Source organism: Pleurodeles waltl, chromosome 12 (assembly GCF_031143425.1).
Source record: "Pleurodeles waltl isolate 20211129_DDA chromosome 12, aPleWal1.hap1.20221129, whole genome shotgun sequence".
Classification (NCBI taxonomy): Eukaryota; Metazoa; Chordata; class Amphibia; order Caudata; family Salamandridae; genus Pleurodeles; species Pleurodeles waltl.
Window position 1 is genome coordinate 132,022,862 of NC_090451.1, and position 17,476 is coordinate 132,040,337.

Genomic DNA, 17,476 nt, shown 5'->3' on the forward strand with positions numbered 1-17,476 from the left:
CCTGTCACGGGCGCTAGGCCTACCCACACAAGTGAGGTATCATTTTTATCGGGAGACGTGGGGGAACGCTGGGTGGAAGGAAATTTGTGGCTCCTCTCAGATTCCAGAACTTTCTGCCACAGAAATGTGAGGAACATGTGTTTTTTTAGCCAAATTTTGAGGTTTGCAAAGGATTCTGGGTAACAGAACCTGGTCCGAGCCACACAAGTCACCCCATCTTGGATTCCCCTAGGTATCTAGTTTTCAGAAATGCACAGGTTTGGTAGGTTTCCCTAGGTGGCGGCTGAGGTACAGGCCAAAATCTACAGGTAGGCACTTTGCAAAAAAACACCTCTGTTTTCCTTCAAAAATTTGGCTGTGTCCACGTTGCGCTTTGGGGCATTTCCTGTCACGGGCGCTAGGCCTACCCACACAAGTGAGGTATCATTTGTATCGGGAGACGTGAGGGAACGCTGGGTGGAAGGAAATTTGTGGCTCCTCTCAGATTCCAGAACTTTCTGCCACAGAAATGTGAGGAACATGTGTTTTTTTAGCCAAATTTTGAGTTTTGCAAAGGATTCTGGGTAACAGAACCTAGTCCGAGCCACACAAGTCACCCCATCTTGGTTTCCCCTAGGTATCTAGTTTTCAGAAATGCACAGGTTTGGTAGGTTTCCCTAGGTGGCGGCTGAGGTACAGGCCAAAATCTACAGGTAGGCACTTTGCAAAAAACACCTCTGTTTTCCTTCACAAATTTGGATGTGTCCACGTTGCGCTTTGGGGCATTTCCTGTCGCGGGCGCTAGGCCTACCAACACAAGTGAGGTATCATTTTTATCGGGAGACGTGGGGGAACGCTGGGTGGAAGGAAATTTGTGGCTCCTCTCAGATTCCAGAACTTTCTGCCACAGAAATGTGAGGAACATGTGTTTTTTTAGCCAAATTTTGAGTTTTGCAAAGGATTCTGGGTAACAGAACCTGGTCCGAGCCACACAAGTCACCCCATCTTGGATTCCCCTAGGTATCTAGTTTTCAGAAATGCACAGGTTTGGTAGGTTTCCTTAGGTGGCGGCTGAGCTAGAAGCCAAAATCTACAGGTAGGCACTTTGCAAAAACCACCTCTGTTTTCCTTCACAAATTTGGATGTGTCCACGTTGCGCTTTGGGGCGTTTCCTGTCGCAGGCGCTAGGCCTACCCACACAAGTGAGGTATCATTTTTATCGGGAGACGTGGGGGAACGCTGGGTGGAAGGAAATTTGTGGCTCCTCTCAGATTCCAGAACTTTCTGCCACAGAAATGTTAGGAACATGTGTTTTTTTAGCCAAATTTTGAGTTTTCCAAAGGATTCTGGGTAACAGAACCTTGTCCGAGCCACACAAGTCACCCCATCTTGGATTCCCCTAGGTCTCTAGTTTTCAGAAATGCACAGGTTTGGTAGGTTTCCCTTGGTGGGGGCTGAGCTACAAGCCAAAATCTACAGGTAGGCACTTTGCAAAAAACACCTCTGTTTTCCTTCAAAAATTTGGCTGTGTCCACGTTGCGCTTTGGGGCATTTCCTGTCACGGGCGCTAGGCCTACCCACACAAGTGAGGTATCATTTTTATCGGGAGACGTGGGGGAACGCTGGGTGGAAGGAAATTTGTGGCTCCTCTCAGATTCCAGAACTTTCTGCCACAGAAATGTGAGGAACATGTGTTTTTTTAGCCAAATTTTGAGGTTTGCAAAGGATTCTGGGTAACAGAACCTGGTCCGAGCCACACAAGTCACCCCATCTTGGATTCCCCTAGGTATCTAGTTTTCAGAAATGCACAGGTTTGGTAGGTTTCCCTAGGTGGCGGCTGAGGTACAGGCCAAAATCTACAGGTAGGCACTTTGCAAAAAAACACCTCTGTTTTCCTTCAAAAATTTGGCTGTGTCCACGTTGCGCTTTGGGGCATTTCCTGTCACGGGCGCTAGGCCTACCCACACAAGTGAGGTATCATTTGTATCGGGAGACGTGAGGGAACGCTGGGTGGAAGGAAATTTGTGGCTCCTCTCAGATTCCAGAACTTTCTGCCACAGAAATGTGAGGAACATGTGTTTTTTTAGCCAAATTTTGAGTTTTGCAAAGGATTCTGGGTAACAGAACCTGGTCCGAGCCACACAAGTCACCCCATCTTGGTTTCCCCTAGGTATCTAGTTTTCAGAAATGCACAGGTTTCCCTAGGTGGCGGCTGAGGTACAGGCCAAAATCTACAGGTAGGCACTTTGCAAAAAACACCTCTGTTTTCCTTCACAAATTTGGATGTGTCCACGTTGCGCTTTGGGGCATTTCCTGTCGCGGGCGCTAGGCCTACCAACACAAGTGAGGTATCATTTTTATCGGGAGACGTGGGGGAACGCTGGGTGGAAGGAAATTTGTGGCTCCTCTCAGATTCCAGAACTTTCTGCCACAGAAATGTGAGGAACATGTGTTTTTTTAGCAAAATTTTGAGTTTTGCAAAGGATTCTGGGTAACAGAACCTGGTCCGAGCCACACAAGTCACCCCATCTTGGATTCCCCTAGGTATCTAGTTTTCAGAAATGCACAGGTTTGGTAGGTTTCCCTAGGTGGCGGCTGAGGTACAGGCCAAAATCTACAGGTAGGCACTTTGCAAAAAAACACCTCTGTTTTCCTTCAAAAATTTGGCTGTGTCCACGTTGCGCTTTGGGGCATTTCCTGTCACGGGCGCTAGGCCTACCCACACAAGTGAGGTATCATTTTTATCGGGAGACGTGGGGAAACGCTGGGTGGAAGGAAATTTGTGGCTCCTCTCAGATTCCAGAACTTTCTGCCACAGAAATGTGAGGAACATGTGTTTTTTTAGCCAAATTTTGAGTTTTGCAAAGGATTCTGGGTAACAGAACCTGGTCCGAGCCACACAAGTCACCCCATCTTGGATTCCCCTAGGTATCTAGTTTTCAGAAATGCACAGGTTTGGTAGGTTTCCTTAGGTGGCGGCTGAGCTAGAAGCCAAAATCTACAGGTAGGCACTTTGCAAAAAACACCTCTGTTTTCCTTCACAAATTTGGATGTGTCCACGTTGCGCTTTGGGGCGTTTCCTGTCGCAGGCGCTAGGCCTACCCACACAAGTGAGGTATCATTTTTATCGGGAGACGTGGGGGAACGCTGGGTGGAAGGAAATTTGTGGCTCCTCTCAGATTCCAGAACTTTCTGCCACAGAAATGTTAGGAACATGTGTTTTTTTAGCCAAATTTTGAGTTTTCCAAAGGATTCTGGGTAACAGAACCTTGTCCGAGCCACACAAGTCACCCCATCTTGGATTCCCCTAGGTCTCTAGTTTTCAGAAATGCACAGGTTTGGTAGGTTTCCCTTGGTGGGGGCTGAGCTACAAGCCAAAATCTACAGGTAGGCACTTTGCAAAAAACACCTCTGTTTTCCTTCAAAAATTTGGCTGTGTCCACGTTGCGCTTTGGGGCATTTCCTGTCACGGGCGCTAGGCCTACCCACACAAGTGAGGTATCATTTTTATCGGGAGACGTGGGGGAACGCTGGGTGGAAGGAAATTTGTGGCTCCTCTCAGATTCCAGAACTTTCTGCCACAGAAATGTGAGGAACATGTGTTTTTTTAGCCAAATTTTGAGGTTTGCAAAGGATTCTGGGTAACAGAACCTGGTCCGAGCCACACAAGTCACCCCATCTTGGATTCCCCTAGGTATCTAGTTTTCAGAAATGCACAGGTTTGGTAGGTTTCCCTAGGTGGCGGCTGAGGTACAGGCCAAAATCTACAGGTAGGCACTTTGCAAAAAAACACCTCTGTTTTCCTTCAAAAATTTGGCTGTGTCCACGTTGCGCTTTGGGGCATTTCCTGTCACGGGCGCTAGGCCTACCCACACAAGTGAGGTATCATTTGTATCGGGAGACGTGAGGGAACGCTGGGTGGAAGGAAATTTGTGGCTCCTCTCAGATTCCAGAACTTTCTGCCACAGAAATGTGAGGAACATGTGTTTTTTTAGCCAAATTTTTAGTTTTGCAAAGGATTCTGGGTAACAGAACCTGGTCCGAGCCACACAAGTCACCCCATCTTGGTTTCCCCTAGGTATCTAGTTTTCAGAAATGCACAGGTTTGGTAGGTTTCCCTAGGTGGCGGCTGAGGTACAGGCCAAAATCTACAGGTAGGCACTTTGCAAAAAACACCTCTGTTTTCCTTCACAAATTTGGATGTGTCCACGTTGCGCTTTGGGGCATTTCCTGTCGCGGGCGCTAGGCCTACCAACACAAGTGAGGTATCATTTTTATCGGGAGACGTGGGGGAACGCTGGGTGGAAGGAAATTTGTGGCTCCTCTCAGATTCCAGAACTTTCTGCCACAGAAATGTGAGGAACATGTGTTTTTTTAGCAAAATTTTGAGTTTTGCAAAGGATTCTGGGTAACAGAACCTGGTCCGAGCCACACAAGTCACCCCATCTTGGATTCCCCTAGGTATCTAGTTTTCAGAAATGCACAGGTTTGGTAGGTTTCCCTAGGTGGCGGCTGAGGTACAGGCCAAAATCTACAGGTAGGCACTTTGCAAAAAAACACCTCTGTTTTCCTTCAAAAATTTGGCTGTGTCCACGTTGCGCTTTGGGGCATTTCCTGTCACGGGCGCTAGGCCTACCCACACAAGTGAGGTATCATTTTTATCGGGAGACGTGGGGAAACGCTGGGTGGAAGGAAATTTGTGGCTCCTCTCAGATTCCAGAACTTTCTGCCACAGAAATGTGAGGAACATGTGTTTTTTTAGCCAAATTTTGAGTTTTGCAAAGGATTCTGGGTAACAGAACCTGGTCCGAGCCACACAAGTCACCCCATCTTGGATTCCCCTAGGTATCTAGTTTTCAGAAATGCACAGGTTTGGTAGGTTTCCCTAGGTGGCGGCTGAGGTACAGGCCAAAATCTACAGGTAGGCACTTTGCAAAAAACACCTCTGTTTTCCTTCACAAATTTGGATGTGTCCACGTTGCGCTTTGGGGCATTTCCTGTCGCGGGCGCTAGGCCTACCCACACAAGTGAGGTATCATTTTTATCGGGAGACGTGGGGGAACGCTGGGTGGAAGGAAATTTGTGGCTCCTCTCAGATTCCAGAACTTTCTGCCACAGAAATGTGAGGAACATGTGTTTTTTTAGCCAAATTTGGAGTTTTGCAAAGGATTCTGGGCAACAGAACCTGGTCCGAGCCACACAAGTCATCCCATCTTGGATTCCCCTAGGTATCTAGTTTTCAGAAATGCACAGGTTTGGTAGGTTTCCCTAGGTGGCGGCTGAGCTAGAAGCCAAAATCTACAGGTAGGCACTTTGCAAAAAACACCTCTGTTTTCCTTCACAAATTTGGATGTGTCCACGTTGCACTTTGGGGCGTTTCCTGTCGCAGGCGCTAGGCCTACCCACACAAGTGAGGTATCATTTTTATCGGGAGACGTGGGGGAACGCTGGGTGTAAGGAAATTTGTGGCTCCTCTCAGATTCCAGAACTTTCTGCCACAGAAATGTTAGGAACATGTGTTTTTTTAGCCAAATTTTGAGTTTTGCAAAGGATTCTGGGTAACAGAACCTGGTCCGAGCCACACAAGTCACCCCATCTTGGATTCCCCTAGGTATCTAGTTTTCAGAAATGCACAGGTTTGGTAGGTTTCCCTAGGTGGCGGCTGAGGTACAGGCCAAAATCTACAGGTAGGCACTTTGCAAAAAAACACCTCTGTTTTCCTTCAAAAATTTGGCTGTGTCCACGTTGCGCTTTGGGGCATTTCCTGTCACGGGCGCTAGGCCTACCCACACAAGTGAGGTATCATTTTTATCGGGAGACGTGGGGGAACGCTGGGTGGAAGGAAATTTGTGGCTCCTCTCAGATTCCAGAACTTTCTGCCACAGAAATTTGAGGAACATGTGTTTTTTTAGCCAAATTTTGAGTTTTGCAAAGGATTCTGGGTAACAGAACCTGGTCCGAGACACACAAGTCACCCCATCTTGGATTCCCCTAGGTATCTAGTTTTCAGAAATGCACAGGTTTGGTAGGTTTCCCTAGGTGGCGGCTGAGGTACAGGCCAAAATCTACAGGTAGGCACTTTGCAAAAAACACCTCTGTTTTCCTTCACAAATTTGGATGTGTCCACGTTGCGCTTTGGGGCATTTCCTATCGCGGGCGCTAGGCCTACCCACACAAGTGAGGTATCATTTTTATCGGGAGACGTAGGGGAATGCTGGGTGGAAGGAAATTTGTGGCTCCTCTCAGATTCCAGAACTTTCTGCCACAGAAATGTGAGGAACATGTGTTTTTTTAGCCAAATTTTGAGTTTTGCAAAGGATTCTGGGTAACAGAACCTGGTCCGAGCCACACAAGTCACCCCATCTTGGATTCCCCTAGGTATCTAGTTTTCAGAAATGCACAGGTTTGGTAGGTTTCCCTAGGTGGAGGCTGAGCTAGAAGCCAAAATCTACAGGTAGGCACTTTGCAAAAAACACCTCTGTTTTCCTTCACAAATTTAGATGTGTCCACGTTGCGCTTTGGGGCGTTTCCTGTCGCGGGCGCTAGGCCTACCCACACAAGTGAGGTATCATTTTTTTCGGGAGACGTGGGGGAATACTGGGTGGAAGGAAATTTGTGGCTCCTCTCAGATTCCAGAACTTTCTGCCACAGAAATGTTAGGAACATGTGTTTTTTTAGCCACATTTTGAGGTTTGCAAAGGATTCTGGGTAACAGAACCTTGTCCGAGCCACACAAGTCACCCTATCTTGGATTCCCCTAGGTCTCTAGTTTTCAGAAATGCACAGGTTTGGTAGGTTTCCCTTGGTGGGGGCTGAGCTACAAGCCAAAATCTACAGGTAGGCACTTTGCAAAAAACACCTCTGTTTTCCTTCACAAATTTGGATGTGTCCACGTTGCGCTTTGGGGCGTTTCCTGTTGCGGGCGCTAGGCCTACCCACAAAAGTGAGGTACCATTTTTATCGGGAGACGTGGGGGAATGCTGGGTGGAAGGAAATTTGTGGCTCCTCTCAGATTCCAGAACTTTCTGCCACAGAAATGTTAGGAACATGTGTTTTTTTAGCCACATTTTGAGGTTTGCAAAGGATTCTGGGTAACAGAACCTGGTCCGAGCCACACAAGTCACCCCATCTTGGATTCCCCTAGGTCTCTTGTTTTCAGAAATGCACAGGTTTGGTAGGTTTCCCTAGGTGGCGGCTGAGATACAGGCCAAAATCTACAGGTAGGCACTTTGCAAAAAACACCTCTGTTTTCCTTCAAAAATTTGGATGTGTCCACGTTGCGCTTTGGGGCATTTCCTGTCACGGGCGCTAGGCCTACCCACACAAGTGAGGTATCTTTTTTATCGGGAGACGTGGGGGAACGCTGGGTGGAAGGAAATTCGTGGCTCCTCTCAGATTCCATAACTTTCTGCCACAGAAATGTGAGGAACATGTGTTTTTTTAGCCAAATTTTGAGGTTTGCAAAGGATTCTGTGTAACAGAACCTGGTCCGAGCCACACAAGTCACCCCATCTTGGATTCCCCTAGGTCTCTAGTTTTCAGAAATGCACAGGTTTGGTAGGTTTCCCTAGGTGGCGGCTGAGCTACAAGCCAAAATCTACAGGTAGGCACTTTGCAAAAAACACCTCTGTTTTCCTTCACAAATTTGGATGTGTCCACGTTGCGCTTTGGGGCATTTCCTGTCGCGGGCGCTAGGCCTACCAACACAAGTGAGGTATCATTTTTATCGGGAGACGTGGGGGAACGCTGGGTGGAAGGAAATTTGTGGCTCCTCTCAGATTCCAGAACTTTCTGCCACAGAAATGTGAGGAACATGTGTTTTTTTAGCCAAATTTTGAGTTTTGCAAAGGATTCTGGGTAACAGAACCTGGTCCGAGCCACACAAGTCACCCCATCTTGGATTCCCCTAGGTATCTAGTTTTCAGAAATGCACAGGTTTGGTAGGTTTCCCTAGGTGGCGGCTGAGCTAGAAGCCAAAATCTACAGGTAGGCACTTTGCAAAAAACACCTCTGTTTTCCTTCACAAATTTGGATGTGTCCACGTTGCGCTTTGGGGCGTTTCCTGTCGCAGGCGCTAGGCCTACCCACACAAGTGAGGTATCATTTTTATCGGGAGACGTGGGGGAACGCTGGGTGGAAGGAAATTTGTGGCTCCTCTCAGATTCCAGAACTTTCTGCCACAGAAATGTTAGGAACATGTGTTTTTTTAGCCAAATTTTGAGTTTTCCAAAGGATTCTGGGTAACAGAACCTTGTCCGAGCCACACAAGTCACCCCATCTTGGATTCCCCTAGGTCTCTAGTTTTCAGAAATGCACAGGTTTGGTAGGTTTCCCTTGGTGGGGGCTGAGCTACAAGCCAAAATCTACAGGTCGGCACTTTGCAAAAAACACCTCTGTTTTCCTTCAAAAATTTGGCTGTGTCCACGTTGCGCTTTGGGGCATTTCCTGTCACGGGCGCTAGGCCTACCCACACAAGTGAGGTATCATTTTTATCGGGAGACGTGGGGGAACGCTGGGTGGAAGGAAATTTGTGGCTCCTCTCAGATTCCAGAACTTTCTGCCACAGAAATGTGAGGAACATGTGTTTTTTTAGCCAAATTTTGAGGTTTGCAAAGGATTCTGGGTAACAGAACCTGGTCCGAGCCACACAAGTCACCCCATCTTGGATTCCCCTAGGTATCTAGTTTTCAGAAATGCACAGGTTTGGTAGGTTTCCCTAGGTGGCGGCTGAGGTACAGGCCAAAATCTACAGGTAGGCACTTTGCAAAAAAACACCTCTGTTTTCCTTCACAAATTTGGCTGTGTCCACGTTGCGCTTTGGGGCATTTCCTGTCACGGGCGCTAGGCCTACCCACACAAGTGAGGTATCATTTGTATCGGGAGACGTGAGGGAACGCTGGGTGGAAGGAAATTTGTGGCTCCTCTCAGATTCCAGAACTTTCTGCCACAGAAATGTGAGGAACATGTGTTTTTTTAGCCAAATTTTGAGTTTTGCAAAGGATTCTGGGTAACAGAACCTGGTCCGAGCCACACAAGTCACCCCATCTTGGTTTCCCCTAGGTATCTAGTTTTCAGAAATGCACAGGTTTGGTAGGTTTCCCTAGGTGGCGGCTGAGGTACAGGCCAAAATCTACAGGTAGGCACTTTGCAAAAAACACCTCTGTTTTCCTTCACAAATTTGGATGTGTCCACGTTGCGCTTTGGGGCATTTCCTGTCGCGGGCGCTAGGCCTACCAACACAAGTGAGGTATCATTTTTATCGGGAGACGTGGGGGAACGCTTGGTGGAAGGAAATTTGTGGCTCCTCTCAGATTCCAGAACTTTCTGCCACAGAAATGTGAGGAACATGTGTTTTTTTAGCAAAATTTTGAGTTTTGCAAAGGATTCTGGGTAACAGAACCTGGTCCGAGCCACACAAGTCACCCCATCTTGGATTCCCCTAGGTATCTAGTTTTCAGAAATGCACAGGTTTGGTAGGTTTCCCTAGGTGGCGGCTGAGGTACAGGCCAAAATCTACAGGTAGGCACTTTGCAAAAAAACACCTCTGTTTTCCTTCAAAAATTTGGCTGTGTCCACGTTGCGCTTTGGGGCATTTCCTGTCACGGGCGCTAGGCCTACCCACACAAGTGAGGTATCATTTTTATCGGGAGACGTGGGGAAACGCTGGGTGGAAGGAAATTTGTGGCTCCTCTCAGATTCCAGAACTTTCTGCCACAGAAATGTGAGGAACATGTGTTTTTTTAGCCAAATTTTGAGTTTTGCAAAGGATTCTGGGTAACAGAACCTGGTCCGAGCCACACAAGTCACCCCATCTTGGATTCCCCTAGGTATCTAGTTTTCAGAAATGCACAGGTTTGGTAGGTTTCCCTAGGTGGCGGCTGAGGTACAGGCCAAAATCTACAGGTAGGCACTTTGCAAAAAACACCTCTGTTTTCCTTCACAAATTTGGATGTGTCCACGTTGCGCTTTGGGGCATTTCCTGTCGCGGGCGCTAGGCCTACCCACACAAGTGAGGTATCATTTTTATCGGGAGACGTGGGCGAACGCTGGGTGGAAGGAAATTTGTGGCTCCTCTCAGATTCCAGAACTTTCTGCCACAGAAATGTGAGGAACATGTGTTTTTTTAGCCAAATTTGGAGTTTTGCAAAGGATTCTGGGTAACAGAACCTGGTCCGAGCCACACAAGTCATCCCATCTTGGATTCCCCTAGGTATCTAGTTTTCAGAAATGCACAGGTTTGGTAGGTTTCCCTAGGTGGCGGCTGAGCTAGAAGCCAAAATCTACAGGTAGGCACTTTGCAAAAAACACCTCTGTTTTCCTTCACAAATTTGGATGTGTCCACGTTGCACTTTGGGGCGTTTCCTGTCGCAGGCGCTAGGCCTACCCACACAAGTGAGGTATCATTTTTATCGGGAGACGTGGGGGAACGCTGGGTGTAAGGAAATTTGTGGCTCCTCTCAGATTCCAGAACTTTCTGCCACAGAAATGTTAGGAACATGTGTTTTTTTAGCCAAATTTTGAGTTTTGCAAAGGATTCTGGGTAACAGAACCTGGTCCGAGCCACACTAGTCACCCCATCTTGGATTCCCCTAGGTATCTAGTTTTCAGAAATGCACAGGTTTGGTAGGTTTCCCTAGGTGGCGGCTGAGGTACAGGCCAAAATCTACAGGTAGGCACTTTGCAAAAAAACACCTCTGTTTTCCTTCAAAAATTTGGCTGTGTCCACGTTGCGCTTTGGGGCATTTCCTGTCACGGGCGCTAGGCCTACCCACACAAGTGAGGTATCATTTTTATCGGGAGACGTGGGGGAACGCTGGGTGGAAGGAAATTTGTGGCTCCTCTCAGATTCCAGAACTTTCTGCCACAGAAATTTGAGGAACATGTGTTTTTTTAGCCAAATTTTAAGTTTTGCAAAGGATTCTGGGTAACAGAACCTGGTCCGAGACACACAAGTCACCCCATCTTGGATTCCCCTAGGTATCTAGTTTTCAGAAATGCACAGGTTTGGTAGGTTTCCCTAGGTGGCGGCTGAGGTACAGGCCAAAATCTACAGGTAGGCACTTTGCAAAAAACACCTCTGTTTTCCTTCACAAATTTGGATGTGTCCACGTTGCGCTTTGGGGCATTTCCTATCGCGGGCGCTAGGCCTACCCACACAAGTGAGGTATCATTTTTATCGGGAGACGTAGGGGAATGCTGGGTGGAAGGAAATTTGTGGCTCCTCTCAGATTCCAGAACTTTCTGCCACAGAAATGTGAGGAACATGTGTTTTTTTAGCCAAATTTTGAGTTTTGCAAAGGATTCTGGGTAACAGAACCTGGTCCGAGCCACACAAGTCACCCCATCTTGGATTCCCCTAGGTATCTAGTTTTCAGAAATGCACAGGTTTGGTAGGTTTCCCTAGGTGGAGGCTGAGCTAGAAGCCAAAATCTACAGGTAGGCACTTTGCAAAAAACACCTCTGTTTTCCTTCACAAATTTAGATGTGTCCACGTTGCGCTTTGGGGCGTTTCCTGTCGCGGGCGCTAGGCCTACCCACACAAGTGAGGTATCATTTTTTTCGGGAGACGTGGGGGAATACTGGGTGGAAGGAAATTTGTGGCTCCTCTCAGATTCCAGAACTTTCTGCCACAGAAATGTTAGGAACATGTGTTTTTTTAGCCACATTTTGAGGTTTGCAAAGGATTCTGGGTAACAGAACCTTGTCCGAGCCACACAAGTCACCCTATCTTGGATTCCCCTAGGTCTCTAGTTTTCAGAAATGCACAGGTTTGGTAGGTTTCCCTTGGTGGGGGCTGAGCTACAAGCCAAAATCTACAGGTAGGCACTTTGCAAAAAACACCTCTGTTTTCCTTCACAAATTTGGATGTGTCCACGTTGCGCTTTGGGGCGTTTCCTGTTGCGGGCGCTAGGCCTACCCACAAAAGTGAGGTACCATTTTTATCGGGAGACGTGGGGGAATGCTGGGTGGAAGGAAATTTGTGGCTCCTCTCAGATTCCAGAACTTTCTGCCACAGAAATGTTAGGAACATGTGTTTTTTTAGCCACATTTTGAGGTTTGCAAAGGATTCTGGGTAACAGAACCTGGTCCGAGCCACACAAGTCACCCCATCTTGGATTCCCCTAGGTCTCTTGTTTTCAGAAATGCACAGGTTTGGTAGGTTTCCCTAGGTGGCGGCTGAGATACAGGCCAAAATCTACAGGTAGGCACTTTGCAAAAAACACCTCTGTTTTCCTTCAAAAATTTGGATGTGTCCACGTTGCGCTTTGGGGCATTTCCTGTCACGGGCGCTAGGCCTACCCACACAAGTGAGGTATCTTTTTTATCGGGAGACGTGGGGGAACGCTGGGTGGAAGGAAATTCGTGGCTCCTCTCAGATTCCATAACTTTCTGCCACAGAAATGTGAGGAACATGTGTTTTTTTAGCCAAATTTTGAGGTTTGCAAAGGATTCTGTGTAACAGAACCTGGTCCGAGCCACACAAGTCACCCCATCTTGGATTCCCCTAGGTCTCTAGTTTTCAGAAATGCACAGGTTTGGTAGGTTTCCCTAGGTGGCGGCTGAGCTACAAGCCAAAATCTACAGGTAGGCACTTTGCAAAAAACACCTCTGTTTTCCTTCACAAATTTGGATGTGTCCACGTTGCGCTTTGGGGCATTTCCTGTCGCGGGCGCTAGGCCTACCAACACAAGTGAGGTATCATTTTTATCGGGAGACGTGGGGGAACGCTGGGTGGAAGGAAATTTGTGGCTCCTCTCAGATTCCAGAACTTTCTGCCACAGAAATGTGAGGAACATGTGTTTTTTTAGCCAAATTTTGAGTTTTGCAAAGGATTCTGGGTAACAGAACCTGGTCCGAGCCACACAAGTCACCCCATCTTGGATTCCCCTAGGTATCTAGTTTTCAGAAATGCACAGGTTTGGTAGGTTTCCCTAGGTGGCGGCTGAGCTAGAAGCCAAAATCTACAGGTAGGCACTTTGCAAAAAACACCTCTGTTTTCCTTCACAAATTTGGATGTGTCCACGTTGCGCTTTGGGGCGTTTCCTGTCGCAGGCGCTAGGCCTACCCACACAAGTGAGGTATCATTTTTATCGGGAGACGTGGGGGAACGCTGGGTGGAAGGAAATTTGTGGCTCCTCTCAGATTCCAGAACTTTCTGCCACAGAAATGTTAGGAACATGTGTTTTTTTAGCCAAATTTTGAGTTTTCCAAAGGATTCTGGGTAACAGAACCTTGTCCGAGCCACACAAGTCACCCCATCTTGGATTCCCCTAGGTCTCTAGTTTTCAGAAATGCACAGGTTTGGTAGGTTTCCCTTGGTGGGGGCTGAGCTACAAGCCAAAATCTACAGGTAGGCACTTTGCAAAAAACACCTCTGTTTTCCTTCAAAAATTTGGCTGTGTCCACGTTGCGCTTTGGGGCATTTCCTGTCACGGGCGCTAGGCCTACCCACACAAGTGAGGTATCATTTTTATCGGGAGACGTGGGGGAACGCTGGGTGGAAGGAAATTTGTGGCTCCTCTCAGATTCCAGAACTTTCTGCCACAGAAATGTGAGGAACATGTGTTTTTTTAGCCAAATTTTGAGGTTTGCAAAGGATTCTGGGTAACAGAACCTGGTCCGAGCCACACAAGTCACCCCATCTTGGATTCCCCTAGGTATCTAGTTTTCAGAAATGCACAGGTTTGGTAGGTTTCCCTAGGTGGCGGCTGAGGTACAGGCCAAAATCTACAGGTAGGCACTTTGCAAAAAAACACCTCTGTTTTCCTTCACAAATTTGACTGTGTCCACGTTGCGCTTTGGGGCATTTCCTGTCACGGGCGCTAGGCCTACCCACACAAGTGAGGTATCATTTGTATCGGGAGACGTGAGGGAACGCTGGGTGGAAGGAAATTTGTGGCTCCTCTCAGATTCCAGAACTTTCTGCCACAGAAATGTGAGGAACATGTGTTTTTTTAGCCAAATTTTGAGTTTTGCAAAGGATTCTGGGTAACAGAACCTGGTCCGAGCCACACAAGTCACCCCATCTTGGTTTCCCCTAGGTATCTAGTTTTCAGAAATGCACAGGTTTGGTAGGTTTCCCTAGGTGGCGGCTGAGGTACAGGCCAAAATCTACAGGTAGGCACTTTGCAAAAAACACCTCTGTTTTCCTTCACAAATTTGGATGTGTCCACGTTGCGCTTTGGGGCATTTCCTGTCGCGGGCGCTAGGCCTACCAACACAAGTGAGGTATCATTTTTATCGGGAGACGTGGGGGAACGCTTGGTGGAAGGAAATTTGTGGCTCCTCTCAGATTCCAGAACTTTCTGCCACAGAAATGTGAGGAACATGTGTTTTTTTAGCAAAATTTTGAGTTTTGCAAAGGATTCTGGGTAACAGAACCTGGTCCGAGCCACACAAGTCACCCCATCTTGGATTCCCCTAGGTATCTAGTTTTCAGAAATGCACAGGTTTGGTAGGTTTCCCTAGGTGGCGGCTGAGGTACAGGCCAAAATCTACAGGTAGGCACTTTGCAAAAAAACACCTCTGTTTTCCTTCAAAAATTTGGCTGTGTCCACGTTGCGCTTTGGGGCATTTCCTGTCACGGGCGCTAGGCCTACCCACACAAGTGAGGTATCATTTTTATCGGGAGACGTGGGGAAACGCTGGGTGGAAGGAAATTTGTGGCTCCTCTCAGATTCCAGAACTTTCTGCCACAGAAATGTGAGGAACATGTGTTTTTTTAGCCAAATTTTGAGTTTTGCAAAGGATTCTGGGTAACAGAACCTGGTCCGAGCCACACAAGTCACCCCATCTTGGATTCCCCTAGGTATCTAGTTTTCAGAAATGCACAGGTTTGGTAGGTTTCCCTAGGTGGCGGCTGAGGTACAGGCCAAAATCTACAGGTAGGCACTTTGCAAAAAACACCTCTGTTTTCCTTCACAAATTTGGATGTGTCCACGTTGCGCTTTGGGGCATTTCCTGTCGCGGGCGCTAGGCCTACCCACACAAGTGAGGTATCATTTTTATCGGGAGACGTGGGCGAACGCTGGGTGGAAGGAAATTTGTGGCTCCTCTCAGATTCCAGAACTTTCTGCCACAGAAATGTGAGGAACATGTGTTTTTTTAGCCAAATTTGGAGTTTTGCAAAGGATTCTGGGTAACAGAACCTGGTCCGAGCCACACAAGTCATCCCATCTTGGATTCCCCTAGGTATCTAGTTTTCAGAAATGCACAGGTTTGGTAGGTTTCCCTAGGTGGCGGCTGAGCTAGAAGCCAAAATCTACAGGTAGGCACTTTGCAAAAAACACCTCTGTTTTCCTTCACAAATTTGGATGTGTCCACGTTGCACTTTGGGGCGTTTCCTGTCGCAGGCGCTAGGCCTACCCACACAAGTGAGGTATCATTTTTATCGGGAGACGTGGGGGAACGCTGGGTGTAAGGAAATTTGTGGCTCCTCTCAGATTCCAGAACTTTCTGCCACAGAAATGTTAGGAACATGTGTTTTTTTAGCCAAATTTTGAGTTTTGCAAAGGATTCTGGGTAACAGAACCTGGTCCGAGCCACACTAGTCACCCCATCTTGGATTCCCCTAGGTATCTAGTTTTCAGAAATGCACAGGTTTGGTAGGTTTCCCTAGGTGGCGGCTGAGGTACAGGCCAAAATCTACAGGTAGGCACTTTGCAAAAAAACACCTCTGTTTTCCTTCAAAAATTTGGCTGTGTCCACGTTGCGCTTTGGGGCATTTCCTGTCACGGGCGCTAGGCCTACCCACACAAGTGAGGTATCATTTTTATCGGGAGACGTGGGGGAACGCTGGGTGGAAGGAAATTTGTGGCTCCTCTCAGATTCCAGAACTTTCTGCCACAGAAATTTGAGGAACATGTGTTTTTTTAGCCAAATTTTAAGTTTTGCAAAGGATTCTGGGTAACAGAACCTGGTCCGAGACACACAAGTCACCCCATCTTGGATTCCCCTAGGTATCTAGTTTTCAGAAATGCACAGGTTTGGTAGGTTTCCCTAGGTGGCGGCTGAGGTACAGGCCAAAATCTACAGGTAGGCACTTTGCAAAAAACACCTCTGTTTTCCTTCACAAATTTGGATGTGTCCACGTTGCGCTTTGGGGCATTTCCTATCGCGGGCGCTAGGCCTACCCACACAAGTGAGGTATCATTTTTATCGGGAGACGTAGGGGAATGCTGGGTGGAAGGAAATTTGTGGCTCCTCTCAGATTCCAGAACTTTCTGCCACAGAAATGTGAGGAACATGTGTTTTTTTAGCCAAATTTTGAGTTTTGCAAAGGATTCTGGGTAACAGAACCTGGTCCGAGCCACACAAGTCACCCCATCTTGGATTCCCCTAGGTATCTAGTTTTCAGAAATGCACAGGTTTGGTAGGTTTCCCTAGGTGGAGGCTGAGCTAGAAGCCAAAATCTACAGGTAGGCACTTTGCAAAAAACACCTCTGTTTTCCTTCACAAATTTAGATGTGTCCACGTTGCGCTTTGGGGCGTTTCCTGTCGCGGGCGCTAGGCCTACCCACACAAGTGAGGTATCATTTTTTTCGGGAGACGTGGGGGAATACTGGGTGGAAGGAAATTTGTGGCTCCTCTCAGATTCCAGAACTTTCTGCCACAGAAATGTTAGGAACATGTGTTTTTTTAGCCACATTTTGAGGTTTGCAAAGGATTCTGGGTAACAGAACCTTGTCCGAGCCACACAAGTCACCCTATCTTGGATTCCCCTAGGTCTCTAGTTTTCAGAAATGCACAGGTTTGGTAGGTTTCCCTTGGTGGGGGCTGAGCTACAAGCCAAAATCTACAGGTAGGCACTTTGCAAAAAACACCTCTGTTTTCCTTCACAAATTTGGATGTGTCCACGTTGCGCTTTGGGGCGTTTCCTGTTGCGGGCGCTAGGCCTACCCACAAAAGTGAGGTACCATTTTTATCGGGAGACGTGGGGGAATGCTGGGTGGAAGGAAATTTGTGGCTCCTCTCAGATTCCAGAACTTTCTGCCACAGAAATGTTAGGAACATGTGTTTTTTTAGCCACATTTTGAGGTTTGCAAAGGATTCTGGGTAACAGAACCTGGTCCGAGCCACACAAGTCACCCCATCTTGGATTCCCCTAGGTCTCTTGTTTTCAGAAATGCACAGGTTTGGTAGGTTTCCCTAGGTGGCGGCTGAGATACAGGCCAAAATCTACAGGTAGGCACTTTGCAAAAAACACCTCTGTTTTCCTTCAAAAATTTGGATGTGTCCACGTTGCGCTTTGGGGCATTTCCTGTCACGGGCGCTAGGCCTACCCACACAAGTGAGGTATCTTTTTTATCGGGAGACGTGGGGGAACGCTGGGTGGAAGGAAATTCGTGGCTCCTCTCAGATTCCATAACTTTCTGCCACAGAAATGTGAGGAACATGTGTTTTTTTAGCCAAATTTTGAGGTTTGCAAAGGATTCTGTGTAACAGAACCTGGTCCGAGCCACACAAGTCACCCCATCTTGGATTCCCCTAGGTCTCT